Source organism: Wyeomyia smithii, chromosome 3, assembly GCF_029784165.1.
Source record: "Wyeomyia smithii strain HCP4-BCI-WySm-NY-G18 chromosome 3, ASM2978416v1, whole genome shotgun sequence".
In the NCBI taxonomy this organism is placed as follows: Eukaryota; Metazoa; Arthropoda; class Insecta; order Diptera; family Culicidae; genus Wyeomyia; species Wyeomyia smithii.
The window spans coordinates 172,702,849-172,716,208 of record NC_073696.1 but is presented as its reverse complement, the minus strand read 5'-3'; the positions used below and the strand labels follow the sequence as shown (position 1 = coordinate 172,716,208).

Genomic DNA, 13,360 nt, shown 5'->3' with positions numbered 1-13,360 from the left:
CTACTATACCGAGCCTTTATCCATCCTAACAACATCGCCTAATTACAATTCCCTGGAGAGAACTTTCATATGTTATTCACACCAGTTTTATTATAATAGGGACTTATTTTTGTTAGAAGGAGAGTCTACAGAGGTACTGTAGAATTCAGATAGAAGGAAGGGTACGTGGTGGGGAGCCTGAGAATGAACTCATGCTAAAGTCCTTTGACAACCAAATGGCCTGATTCTACTAAGATTCGAACCCACAACCACCCGCTTACCAAAGCAGACTCTGTAACCTTGCGGCTACGGAGTCCCGGATCCGGATAGTCCCAGTACTACTGTAATATGACGAAAATAGATTTTCCCATCGTTGTAGAAATACTTCTAAATTGATTTCCAACCTATTATTTGACGTTTAATTTATTTAATTATTGGTTGCAAGATCCATTTTTTTTGTTATTCAAGCAATGGCATCAAAATTCAACCATTACTGGTTTGTGTGAAAGTGAATCAAAAATCATCAGAACAAGCTAGGGTAGGAGTATTTAATTAGTGCAATATATATTAGTGTTACTAGTACACAATATTTATTACCTGTTAAGCCATGTCACACATCGCTGCTTGTTGTTATTTTTGATCAAATTAATATTATTGGTACAAAATCACACCCATTTTATTTTATTATTTCATGTAACTCAGGGTGTAGAAACCAAATAAAGCAAAAAAGCATGTTAATAGCAAAGTTTCAACAGAGCATAAGAGTAGACTGAAACCAATTCGAATAAGATTTTTGTATTGCTTGCAAACCAAGCAAAGAACATCTCTTGTTCGGTATACTTACATTTGTCTCACTGGTTTGTTGATGTTCTGAAAAACAACGCAGGGTGTAAGCCGTTTCTGTTCGTCATAGAATGATGACGAGCTGTTTCAGATCACCACTTTTCTGAAGTTCTCGAGTATACTCGATAGATCGTTTTTGCGCTTGTGTAAAGATGAACGATGATTGAAACTTAGTTCCTGAATGAAGTTTCTGCATTATTTTTATCACGAGGATTCTGTGCCTATTATTTCTATTGCACAGCATGTTCTGGGGATAAGCAAAATAAATATTTAAAATTGTACTTTGGTCCAGCATTTGATTAAAATAATGAAATAATAAATTGGAACTAATACGTTTAATATAAAGCAGTACATTGACTATTATCAAATATATTTTCAAAATAACCGCAAATTTATTACAAAAAGGTAAGGGAGATTTTTAGGAAAACATACCGTTTCCATCAAAGAACAAAAAATAACCTGAAGCAAAGTTTACTCATGGCTATTAGACAGAGTAGCAATTTAAAACTGAATGTAATGCTCAAAAACATAGGGCGTTGCACACATGAGTTTTTTGAATGTCTATGTAAGTTGTACAACGTTGTTAACCAGAGATAGACAAATTGACTAACTTTGAGCTATTTTTTAGCTTTTTTTTGTGGAGGCGCGTGTAAATTATCTGCTACTGCTTAGTAAAATTTTGCATTTTAAGTGTTCTTTCAGCAGTTTTATTGCTAAAACTAGCAGACGCTTAAATATGCAATGAATTCAATGGATTAAGTGAGGCAAAATAATGTTTCAAATTTGTGATGCTTTGATATTCGAGCACATACATAATAAAAATAGTCGACGCCTCATTTTACCATCGCACTGACAGTGTAGGACTAGATGTTGCTGTATGGACATACTTCTTTTCATTGATCTATGTTCTGGACTGGCAGGTGTCGGTGCTGATTAGCAGGCAGAGGTCAATGGAGAAGCTCATAGCAAGCTATTTTAGTTATTAATTTGTTACTTTAAACATTTTTTTGAGCACCACATACATTAATTTATTTTTACTCTAGATATTTTTTTGTGAAATTCCTCTAGACAGTAGCTATAGAGTCTAGAGCAATTCCACAAAAAAATGATACTTCTATGGTCTTAAAATGACGTTTTTAATGTATAATAATTACCTTATAAAGCGCGTTATGCAATTGAAAAGAAATTTCTTTTCCTATCTCAATCCCATGTAAAATTCATGCACTGAATCAAACAATTAAATTTCTTATTGAAAACGGTACGCAGCTGAAAAGATATCATAAACCGAAAGTGACAACAAAGGTTTTTAGGTGTGAATACTGCTGTGAAGCTTGTTTTGATGCGGATTAATGAGCAGTGGCATTATTCAGGAGCAAAAAGAGTCAGGCAGTTGATTGTTTGCTCAGTTGATCGTTCCTCAGTACGAAGATATTTTAGCATGCAAAGGAAAAACGCGTAAAGTAAGGGATCATTCAAATAATACATAACGCTCTAGGGGGTGGGGGGGTATTCAGCGGAGCGTTATATCGCATGTGGCAAACATGTAAAATTGCGTTACATGGGGGTGGGTGGGTATTGAAAATTGCCAAATTCCGCGTTATGTAATATTTGAATGGTTCCTAATTGGAGCCACGCTCACTGACGATAAGTAATGTTACTGTGAAGCATTGTCAGCTGTCAAGATTTCGGTTGGTGAAAATGGTGAAATTTCTTGATTCGCTTTTCTTTTGAACTGTATACCAAGCTATGACATTATAGCACGTGTTATTTAGGATGGAATGCTAGAATATAGGACCGTATGGACTATTTGAAACGTAGCCGTGTTCAACTTTAAAAAGTAAAAGGCAATAACCAGTATTCTTCAATGAAGATTTTGTATAAATAATGCATTTGAGACGCTTTAAATCCAAGATTGCAGCTTCCGGTTTATGGGACTCAGCTTTAAACAGCCAAACATCATTCCACATGTGAATTTCTGGAACCGGGTTGATGCCCGGCGGTTAGGATGATGTCCTCCGGTGTCTGGAAAACAATTTGAAATGGGCAAATACAACTCAATGTGTGTATTGTCGCTCTGTGAGTCTCGAGGCAAGTTGATATATATTGATTATTTTAGATGTTAGTAAAATTTCTAGCCATGCGGTATGACGTCACAATTAAAAGGTGAGTTGGAAGCTGCGTAGCTGCAAGGTTACAGAGTTCGCTTTGACAAGCGGGTGGTTGTGAGTTCACCTCTTAGTAGAATCAAGGCCATTCGATGTCAAGAGACTTAAGCATGGGTTTATTCTCAGCTTCCCCAACTAGTTTTTCGTACCATTCCTTCTCGTTGAACTCTACAATACTGACTTACTCTTGACTCAATTAACCCTCTCATGTTGAAACTTTTTTAGAGAATAATAACTGGCGATACTTGACGGGCAGAAACAAGGCTTTGTACAGTAGAGCAGTTAGCGTAATAGGAAGGATAAAACATACACACAAGTACGAATAAATCATCAGCATATCACTCACTAATATAATAGAAGTGCGACATACACCAGACACTAGGGGAAAATTACAATGGGTCAACCTTTCTGATCTCAATGATAAGCCCATACATTAAAAAATTGAAATATTATGGAACGGGGTGGAATTGATCAATTTTTATAACAAATTTCCAAATAACTAGCTTCATGTACATTTTTCCCGAAATAGTATAATTTAAAAACAAGTACTGGTATGTGCTCTAGTAAACCTCTATGGCTATTAGTGACATTTCTATCGTCTACTTCATGAAATAAATTTGATAATTCTATAAGGTACTATGAGGTAAATTGGGGTGAACTTGATCACCATTGAAATCCATACATTCTTTTAGCAATGTGCTTTTTTTGATATGCTAAAGATGAATGATGATTTCTATAGTGAAAAATATCATTTACAGCAAGTTTGGAAACTAAAATAACGATACTCCAGGTAAAAATTTGTTTATTTTGGTTCACGAGCTGCTTGTTGCTAAATTTGCTCTTATTTGATCGTCGTTAGACCGATTTCAATTCGGTTTGTTGCAAAAACTCAAAAACTAGCTCTGAAATTAGAATCTTTGTGGTTTCCTGTGAATTCATCAGCATTTCTTTAATGGTATGGAATGATCATTGTTGAAAATTACATTTTTTGAGGTTTTATCAAACTTCACTCACTTCTGCAAATTTAACGTAATTAACCCTGAACTAAGATTACTTTAAGTAAATTCAATACTTTTTTTTGTTATTTGGGAACTTGTTTGATCAAATTTTATTGAGTTTTGACTAAGTTAGAAGAATTTTTGGAAAATATGACAAATTGCACCGGGCATGCAAGGGTTAACTTTGACAGGTATGTGAATCATGCAAAAGTTGCGTTTAAGGACACGTTAACATTGCCTAGTGTTGTAAGAGCAATATCTTTTGATTAGTATTTTTTATCACGAATTTTCAGGTTATCAATTTCACCCCACTGATTAATTTCACCCCATTCCACGGTAATTTGAATAGTTTGAATTTTAAATTTTAAACTGCTTTTAACACGTTTTTCGCCATCACTTTTGAACCACAAGTTTAATATTTATGAATACCATTATTTAAAAACCTCTTTTGATACTAACTTGAAATCGAATTCGTAATCCCTGAGACAATAGAGTTTTGTGATTTTTGCACTTTGCTACGTAAAAGTTAAACTGACAGTCCGATTAAAATGAAATTCAGTAGAAAACTTTGGGGCAACTGAATCTTTTATACCACCACTAAGATTGTGAGATTCGATCCATCCATATTTGAGAAATGATGTTAGGCACGTTGTATTACTTTTAGATTTTCAGTTTTTTTTAGTGGAAAGGCAAAAACATAAACATCCAACCAAATACTTACCTTCTAAATTAAATGTTACATCAATAGAGTGTGATTATGAAAAAAATAAATTATGCTTAAAGCATGTTTATCTCTAAGTTAACACACTCCCTACCCAACCCTACACTCCGAGTTGATAGTATGCCGAAGGGGCAGGTTTCAAAAATTAAATGTAGCCGCTTGACTTTCGGTTTGCTTCATTTAGATATTTGACAGCGTCAATATCTATGGACACTGCTGCAGATTACTTTTAAATATCAGATAAGAAGAGATCAACTGTCAGCACCCACTCTTCATGTCAAATTCAGAATAATATTTTACCATTGCAAATTATAACAGCGATATTGATCATACAGTGTACAGTGATACAAGCGTTCCGAACGAAATTCGATTTGATTTTCAAATACATGCTAATAAAAGAAGTAACGAAAATATCGAAAGTAGTTAAACTCACATTAAAAACTTTTGTTTTCTGGTAAAGAGGATAGCATGAATGTTATCATTCTTTTGATTGTTATTGTTATTACGCCTTCTTATTATGATAAATGGTATACTATCGTTTATTTTCCGATTTCCTTCTATAGTGAAAAATATCATTTACAGCAAGTTTGGAAACTAAAATAACGATACTCCAGGTAAAAATTTGTTTATTTTGGTTCACGAGCTGCTTGTTGCTAAATTTGCTCTTATTTGATCGTCGTTAGACCGATTTCAATTCGGTTTGTTGCAAAAGCTCAAAAACTAGCTCTGAAATTAAAATCTTTGTGGTTTCCTGTGAATTCATCAGCATTTCTTTAATGGTATGGAATGATCATTGTTGAAAATTACATTTTTTGAGGTTTTATCAAACTTCACTCACTTCTGCAAATTTAACGTAATTAACCCTGAACTAAGATTACTTTAAGTAAATTCAATACTTTTTTTTGTTATTTGGGAACTTGTTTGATCAAATTTTATTGAGTTTTGACTAAGTTAGAAGAATTTTTGGAAAATATGACAAATTGCACCGGGCATGCAAGGGTTAACTTTGACAGGTATGTGAATCATGCAAAAGTTGCGTTTAAGGACACGTTAACATTGCCTAGTGTTGTAAGAGCAATATCTTTTGATTAGTATTTTTTATCACGAATTTTCAGGTTATCAATTTCACCCCACTGATTAATTTCACCCCATTCCACGGTAATTTGAATAGTTTGAATTTTAAATTTTAAACTGCTTTTAACACATTTTTCGCCATCACTTTTGAACCACAAGTTTAATATTTATGAATACCATTATTTAAAAACCTCTTTTGATACTAACTTGAAATCGAATTCGTAATCCCTGAGACAATAGAGTTTTGTGATTTTTGCACTTTGCTACGTAAAAGTTAAACTGACAGTCCGATTAAAATGAAATTCAGTAGAAAACTTTGGAGCAACTGAATCTTTTATACCACCACTAAGATTGTGAGATTCGATCCATCCATATTTGAGAAATGATGTTAGGCACGTTGTATTACTTTTAGATTTTCAGTTTTTTTTAGTGGAAAGGCAAAAACATAAACATCCAACCAAATACTTACCTTCTAAATTAAATGTTACATCAATAGAGTGTGATTATGAAAAAAATAAATTATGCTTAAAGCATGTTTATCTCTAAGTTAACACACTCCCTACCCAACCCTACACTCCGAGTTGATAGTATGCCGAAGGGGCAGGTTTCAAAAATTAAATGTAGCCGCTTGACTTTCGGTTTGCTTCATTTAGATATTTGACAGCGTCAATATCTATGGACACTGCTGCAGATTACTTTTAAATATCAGATAAGAAGAGATCAACTGTCAGCACCCACTCTTCATGTCAAATTCAGAATAATATTTTACCATTGCAAATTATAACAGCGATATTGATCATACAGTGTACAGTGATACAAGCGTTCCGAACGAAATTCGATTTGATTTTCAAATACATGCTAATAAAAGAAGTAACGAAAATATCGAATGTAGTTAAACTCACATTAAAAACTTTTGTTTTCTGGTAAAGAGGATAGCATGAATGTTATCATTCTTTTGATTGTTATTGTTATTACGCCTTCTTATTATGATAAATGGTATACTATCGTTTATTTTCCGATTTCCTTCCAACACGCAATAAACCAGAAAATAGTTGTCAGCGGTAATTTTTCAGTTGTTGTACTCGAATACAGTGTAGTTGTGAGGTTTCAAATAATATTCCCTATACGTATCCATTTACTAACTGCATAAAAGATATTAGGGGTCTTCACATCGAGCTCGTATACGAATACCCAGTCGTAAACTGTGTATCTTCCATTACTCGTCAATGGAGGTGAGTATTTTTACGGCTGGGTATTTGTTTACGAGCTCGATGTGAAGACCCCTATTGCAAATCAGACGGTATTTGATGCTGTCAACTGAATAAGCGGTGAAGAAAATAGTGCACTGATGCTCAGATCCTTAGCATGTTTTGTACTCGGCATAAACATAAATGCCTATGAGCAGAGCGTGCGAGTGAGTAAAATCGACGTTATTCCACCGACGGCGACGACGTCATCTTCGTTGGCGGACCGGCGACAGTCGTGGCGCGTTCATCGTTGTAGTCAGCGTTGCCAGGTCATTTTTTTAAAAATCTGGAAGAGGCAAAACAAAAATCTGGAAAAAATCTGGCAGTCATTTCGTGGGGTGAAAGGTTAATTTTTCGGATTAAAGTCTTGGGGTACGCAAAATTTGAAGCGACAAAATTGCAAAATTTCGCGCCAAAATTGAAGTGATGACCTTTTTGCGGAACAGAGAAAATAAAATCTGGATAAAATCTGGATCATCCATGAAAAATCTGGATAATTGGACATCAAAGCTGTCTACCTGGATACATGTTAAAAAATCTGGATAATCCAGCTAAATCTGGATACCTGGCAACGCTGGTTGTAGTCGTTCGGCGTCCTTGTGGTGTAGAGTAGTATGTGCTTTTCCAAGTGCTATGAAGCACCCTAGTAAACATTTTCATTCAGTTCGACGTCTACAACGGTGCGGTTCGGTTCGGTGAATTGAAAACTTATCTCGCACCGTTATATTCGGGTTATCATATTTCGATGTTGTTGGTGTTACGCGTCAAGCCGCGGGAACTTTTCACGCGTGTGAATAAATATAGATTCGTCTGGCAATTTCAAAAAGCAACATAAGAGTCGGTTGATGATGTGATTCTCTCATGCTTCAGTGTCAGAGTTTGAATTTCGAGGTCATATGCCACGGGATTGTTGCTGCCCAAATCTCGCGACACAGCTGATTGAAATGGTCACGGAAGAAACTAAAAAGGGCCGAAGTTTTCATGTTGTGTATAATATGGTTCATTACTGAATGAGGGCCCTGGTGCTTAAGTATGTGTCAAACACAAATGATAAAGATTTGAAGATGGCAATAAGAAGTGATTAATGTGAAAATAATGTAGAAGAAAATAGACTGTATTTCAATGAAAAAACTCATGTGTATGAAATTGTATTAAAAATGAGTTGTTGTTTCTATACGCGACAAAATGTGTGAACTGTTTTTGATTCCTAGCAGAACTGCAAAAACCAATTACCAAGGTATTATTGACATAATAGTAATTATCATGGGAATTAACTTGATCTATCTTTAGATTGATATATTCTAAAATCTTTCGATATATTTTTTATCCATGTCCAAAAAAGCAAAACGAGTCTAAATCTGTATGGTGTGATGATTGAAATGGAATGATATCCTTTCCGGGGCAAGAGATTACCTCTTTCTTTTAGAGTAACGAAAAAAAAAAACAAAAAAAAAGTTTATTTCATTCTGATTACTGTTTTACTTAGAATTGATTTTGTAACTACACAAATACATTCTTTTTTCAACTGGTGAATAATCCAATTGGTTGAAATTACTAACGTTGGGTAAAAAAGTGAATGTAGACATATTGCAAACGAAATAAAGGAATTATTAGTAGTTAACATACAAACGATGTGCCGTGCATACGAATAAAATTAGTGTCTAATTAGGTATGCGATTCTCTATTTGTTTAAGGGGTTATATACCTGTTTGCTGGAGAAAAAAGAGCGAAGTTTAGATTTTTTCTAAGCGTGTGGCACCTTTTTTATTGTATAAAAGTAGTAACTTTCTGAAAGTTCTGTTAATCAATGACAAAACAACACGTTTGTTCATAAGAAATACCAATTATTTGTGGATCGTTTCCCCGAAACGCTGTTTTTTGCAGAGGTTTGCGGTGTTTACGATAGTGACCCAGGAATCAAAAACTCATATTATTTCATTAGTATTTTGTTTCCAGTGCAAACGGGAACGTTTTTCCCGAAAAAACATATTTTGAGCGCTAAAAATTGCATTGAAAAATTTTTACGGCAAAGTTAAACTTCCTGTATCAAAAAAACAAAAATCGTTCAACGACCGGGGAATTTAATAACGAACATTTAAAAAAAAAGTTAAGAAAATCGGTTTTACCGCAATCGTAGACACGGCAAGTCATTTTTTGAGAAAAACCATTCCTAGATAAACGCGTATAAAGTTGCAAGTTTCAGCTTATGCGGTCGTAACGAGACGTGCTTCAAATCGTTTCATCTTTCTCCATATTGCTTTATGAAATTTTGTGAAAATGTTCTCAAGAAGTTGTACTCAAAGATACTGCAATGATTTTTTTTCGATTTTTCGAACTTAATGTATGAAACATAATAGATTTATTTTATTTGAATATTAAATAAAAATCATTTCGACGTTTGCTTTTAAGTTCCATTTAAGAGTTTAAAAAGTGAATCTAGAGTATTGAACACCGTGTTGCTTAAAGCATAATCATATGGAGTATTTTTATCGAGAAAACAAACTTGCTAACTAAAAGTGTCGTTTTAAGAATCTTGAATGCTTTACTCCTATGTGCGTAATTTAGAGCCTCGTGAAATCTTGAGTGCTCGATGTGTGCGTTTCTCGCTCTAAGATTCCATTTCGGTCCACAGGAGATGCTATTTTTAGTAGATCCCTGATTAGCCGGTTGTTTACATGAATGCAAAAAAAAACGCACTTCTTTCAGAACGAATGTCCGAGTGCTTTACTGTTGTTTAAGGCACAGCTGTCTGGCGTATACGAAAAATTGTCCAAAAATGATAAGCACGCTTAACAAAAAAAAAGTTGAAATAGAATTTAGTAAATTAAATGCAAATTTTAATCAATAGAATCAGATTTTTGGAATATGCTATTCTCAAATGATTTGGCCATTTTTTTACAAATTTTGTAACTTAGTGATTAGCTCCTCAAAGATCAATTTAGTCAATTTAGTGGTCCACTTAAAAAATATTCAAAGTTACGCGTGAACATACGGAACGGTAATCCCATCCAATTTTATTAGCACTGATTAAGTCACACTAATCCATTTCCATAGAACAGAATTTCCCTTGTTTTAAAACGGAACATTCTCATTCTTGTACCGAAAGTAAAAAGAGGTATTCATAGTACTAGATGGTAGTGGGCGTTTTAGAATATTTTTTGGACATATAGCGTTGTTAAACGTTAGTCGGCTACTAAACAGTTGTTATATTTATACTACTTGTACTAGCGCAATGAAAAAACAACATCTTTAAATCTGTTAACATTTGAAGATTTGTAACATTCGACATCTTAGTCTATTTATTTTTTTGACGTGAGACTACGTCTTTGTTTTTGATAATTGGAAATGAAACTGACAAATGTTCCGTCAGATTTCAAACTATAATAACAGCATAACCACATGATGGATAACAATAACCACTATGTTGTTGGATAGATATAATGCTGGACAATATCGTGATAGGTACGCTAGTTATCATTATTATTTTATTGCTCAGCGATTAAGTCGAACTTTTTCATTACTCTTACTGTGGAAGGTCGAAAAATAATAAATTTTCGTGATTTTTTCTCGGATGTTTAGAGTGAAGTGTAGTGTTCGGATATTTTGGTTTTTCAATTCGAAGATGTATTTTGCATGTCGTGGATGCAAAAATAGTGAGCAAGAGCATTATGCTGTTGGCAGCTGGGAACGTGGATGCTCTCTCTAAATCAGTACCTAACTGGTCGTAAGTTTTTCTCAGCATCTCCGAACCGATTTGATTGAAATTTTGTTTCAGCATGTAAAAATGAATTATCTAACTTGTTACATATTTTTTTCATTTTTAACTTAGGCCGATACGATGTTTATTTTCATTTTATGTCACCCCCCTTCCTCTTCAAAAATGTTGAAATTGGAAGGAGAAGAAGAAAAAGTTCAAGCCGTTTTGTTAATATTATCGGTTTTTCGCCAGCGTATATGCTCAATTCAGCAACAAACAAAGTGGAAGTGGCGTCAAAAAGCAAGCCAAATAATTATTAATAATGATATATGTAGTGTTATTTTTCAACATTCGTTCATTTGAATGCAAGTTACAAACATAGTAACTTGCATACAAATTTTCATTAAAGATATTCCTTTTTTTAATTTTCACTTTTCACCACCTCTTGATTAACTTTGATTCCCTTGGACATAAGAAGAATTCGAAATTTGTATCAGCTTTAACAAACAATAATAGCTCTCTCTGTGAATCAGTGAATGTAATTTTTGGCAAATGAAAAAACCTGTCAAGCGAAAAAACAAAAATGAGTTTTTTAAACTTAAGCTTCGTTTTAATTGTTGATTGCTACGATTTTTTGCTATAACTTATTGATCAGTTTGTTTGACATATGTAACGGCGACGAAACTATTTCCAGAGTAAGATTCATACCTATAATAAATTTGATTAAATCAGAGTTAACCAACACAAAACCATTTATTATGACATAAGTATTGTTGGGTTTGAAAGATTCGGTTGAGTTTGATTTTGGAGGGAATAGATTTGATTCTGATTCAGACGCATTAGGAGAAATTCTTGCTGCTTATTCAACAACAACGATACGCTTGTGCCGCGTCAAATAACTGTTGTTCGAACAAAAAAAAACTACAGGTACAACATTGCAAAGTGTAAACTAAATTCTTTCGAGTGTTGGTAAATATATTTCTAGAAATAGATTTTAAGAGAAAGCTGAAAATAAAAATACGTAAGTCACTGAACAAACGAACTGATTCTGTCTACGGACTCTAACCTTTGTAACTAAAAATCCCTCTAATTATAGTGTATAGTCCCACACCACCATTTCATACAACCCATAGCGCTGTATACCTTGTAGTATTTTAAAATTGTAGTATTTTGAAATTGTAGTATTGAAAATATATGAATCAAATCCGAAAAAAAGAAACGTTACATTGAATCTAATCTATCACCTGGTCGAATGAAAAACCAACCGAGCAACAACAGTGACAGAATTTTTTTATTTTCAAACCAGCTTCTTCAATATGAACTCAAAACCGATGATGCTATACTATTGTACATCAGAGATAAACAGTGTTTGGTAAATATTTTCGTCCACACAGGTCGGTGAAAATTCTTACCCCCTTTTAACACCGAGATACCTCATCAGAAAAGAGAAACATGACCTTGAACCCCGACCATGGAAAATCGCGAAAACAGATAATGTTTCTGAATTCGCGCAGTTATATAGCAGATGCGCCGGGGTATCGTCTCCATTCATTTTCTTATGAGATTTTTTCGCCAGATATCTAAACTCGCACGATTTAGAACAAGTACCTGGGAAGCTTTTTTCGAACTATTGCTACAAAAATAAGAACGATTTGGTTTAATGAAGCATGTTTAGACACATCAACCTATTAACAGACGCATTGATAAATACTAGCATTATGTGGGGGCATATACCGTGTAGTGATCTACAGAAGTTAAGACCGGGTTTCGAGTCGGTCGAAAACCATGACGTCCTCCAGGGACAGTTTTCGTCCCAGAACGGAACAAAAGTTACCAGATAAAAAAAAAGCGTTAGTCTGGAGTGCTTGGAATTGATTACCCCAGGGTAATTTTAACACCAGATTTTCCTATTAAACAGTAGGGGTCTTCACATTGAGCTCGTATACGGTATACGAATACCTAGCCGTAAACTGTGTATCTTCCATTACTCGTCAATTGAGGTGAGTATTTTTTCGGCTAGATACTTGTTTACGAGCTCGACATGAACACCCATATATATATATATATATATATATATATATATATATATATATATATATATATATATATATATATATATATATATATATATATATATATATATATATATATATATATATATATATATATATATATATATATATATATATATATATATATATATATATATATATATATACATAAATATATATATATATATTTATGTATATATATATATATATATATATATATATATATATATATATATATATATATATATATATATATATATATATATATATATATATATATATATATATATATAAAATATATATATATATATATATATATATATATATATATATATATATATATATATATATATATATATATAAAATATATATAGTGGTCCCCGTGGTTCTGTAGTTAGCGATGTCGGTCGGCTAGCTCTCCCACACGGTTGTGATATCGGGTTCGATTCCCGATCGAGTCGAAATTTGGAAATTTTCTCGACTCAGCACTGGGGCATGGTGTAACGTAGTACTTATCCTACATATGCAAAATATGACAAAAACAATATCGATAACGAATTCTCTCAACTAATCTAGTTGATCGAG

At 33.5% G+C, this 13,360-nt stretch overlaps 2 protein-coding genes across 4 annotated transcripts in view; one reads left to right on the top strand and one right to left on the bottom strand.

The window, feature by feature from the left end:
* The window catches only part of LOC129730178 (F-box/LRR-repeat protein 7), a 57,650-nt gene that overhangs the window by 39,978 nt on the left and 4,312 nt on the right, over nt 1-13,360 (bottom strand). The window contains exons 1-2 of one of the 3 annotated variants that reach the window (XM_055689305.1): nt 1,977-2,115; nt 824-1,069 (exon numbers count right to left, since the gene is read on the bottom strand). The gene's annotated coding sequence lies outside the window, so the exon portion shown is untranslated. Of the gene's footprint in view, nt 1-576; nt 598-823; nt 1,070-1,976; nt 2,116-13,360 lie in introns of those variants that run through there. The other 2 variants (XM_055689306.1, XM_055689308.1) reach the window with 2 other exon arrangements.
* LOC129730175 (atrial natriuretic peptide receptor 1-like) overlaps nt 7,633-13,360 on the top strand; it is a 269,163-nt gene continuing 263,435 nt past the window's right edge. The window contains exon 1 of the mRNA XM_055689292.1: nt 7,633-8,264. The gene's annotated coding sequence lies outside the window, so the exon portion shown is untranslated. The remainder of the gene's footprint in view (nt 8,265-13,360) is intronic.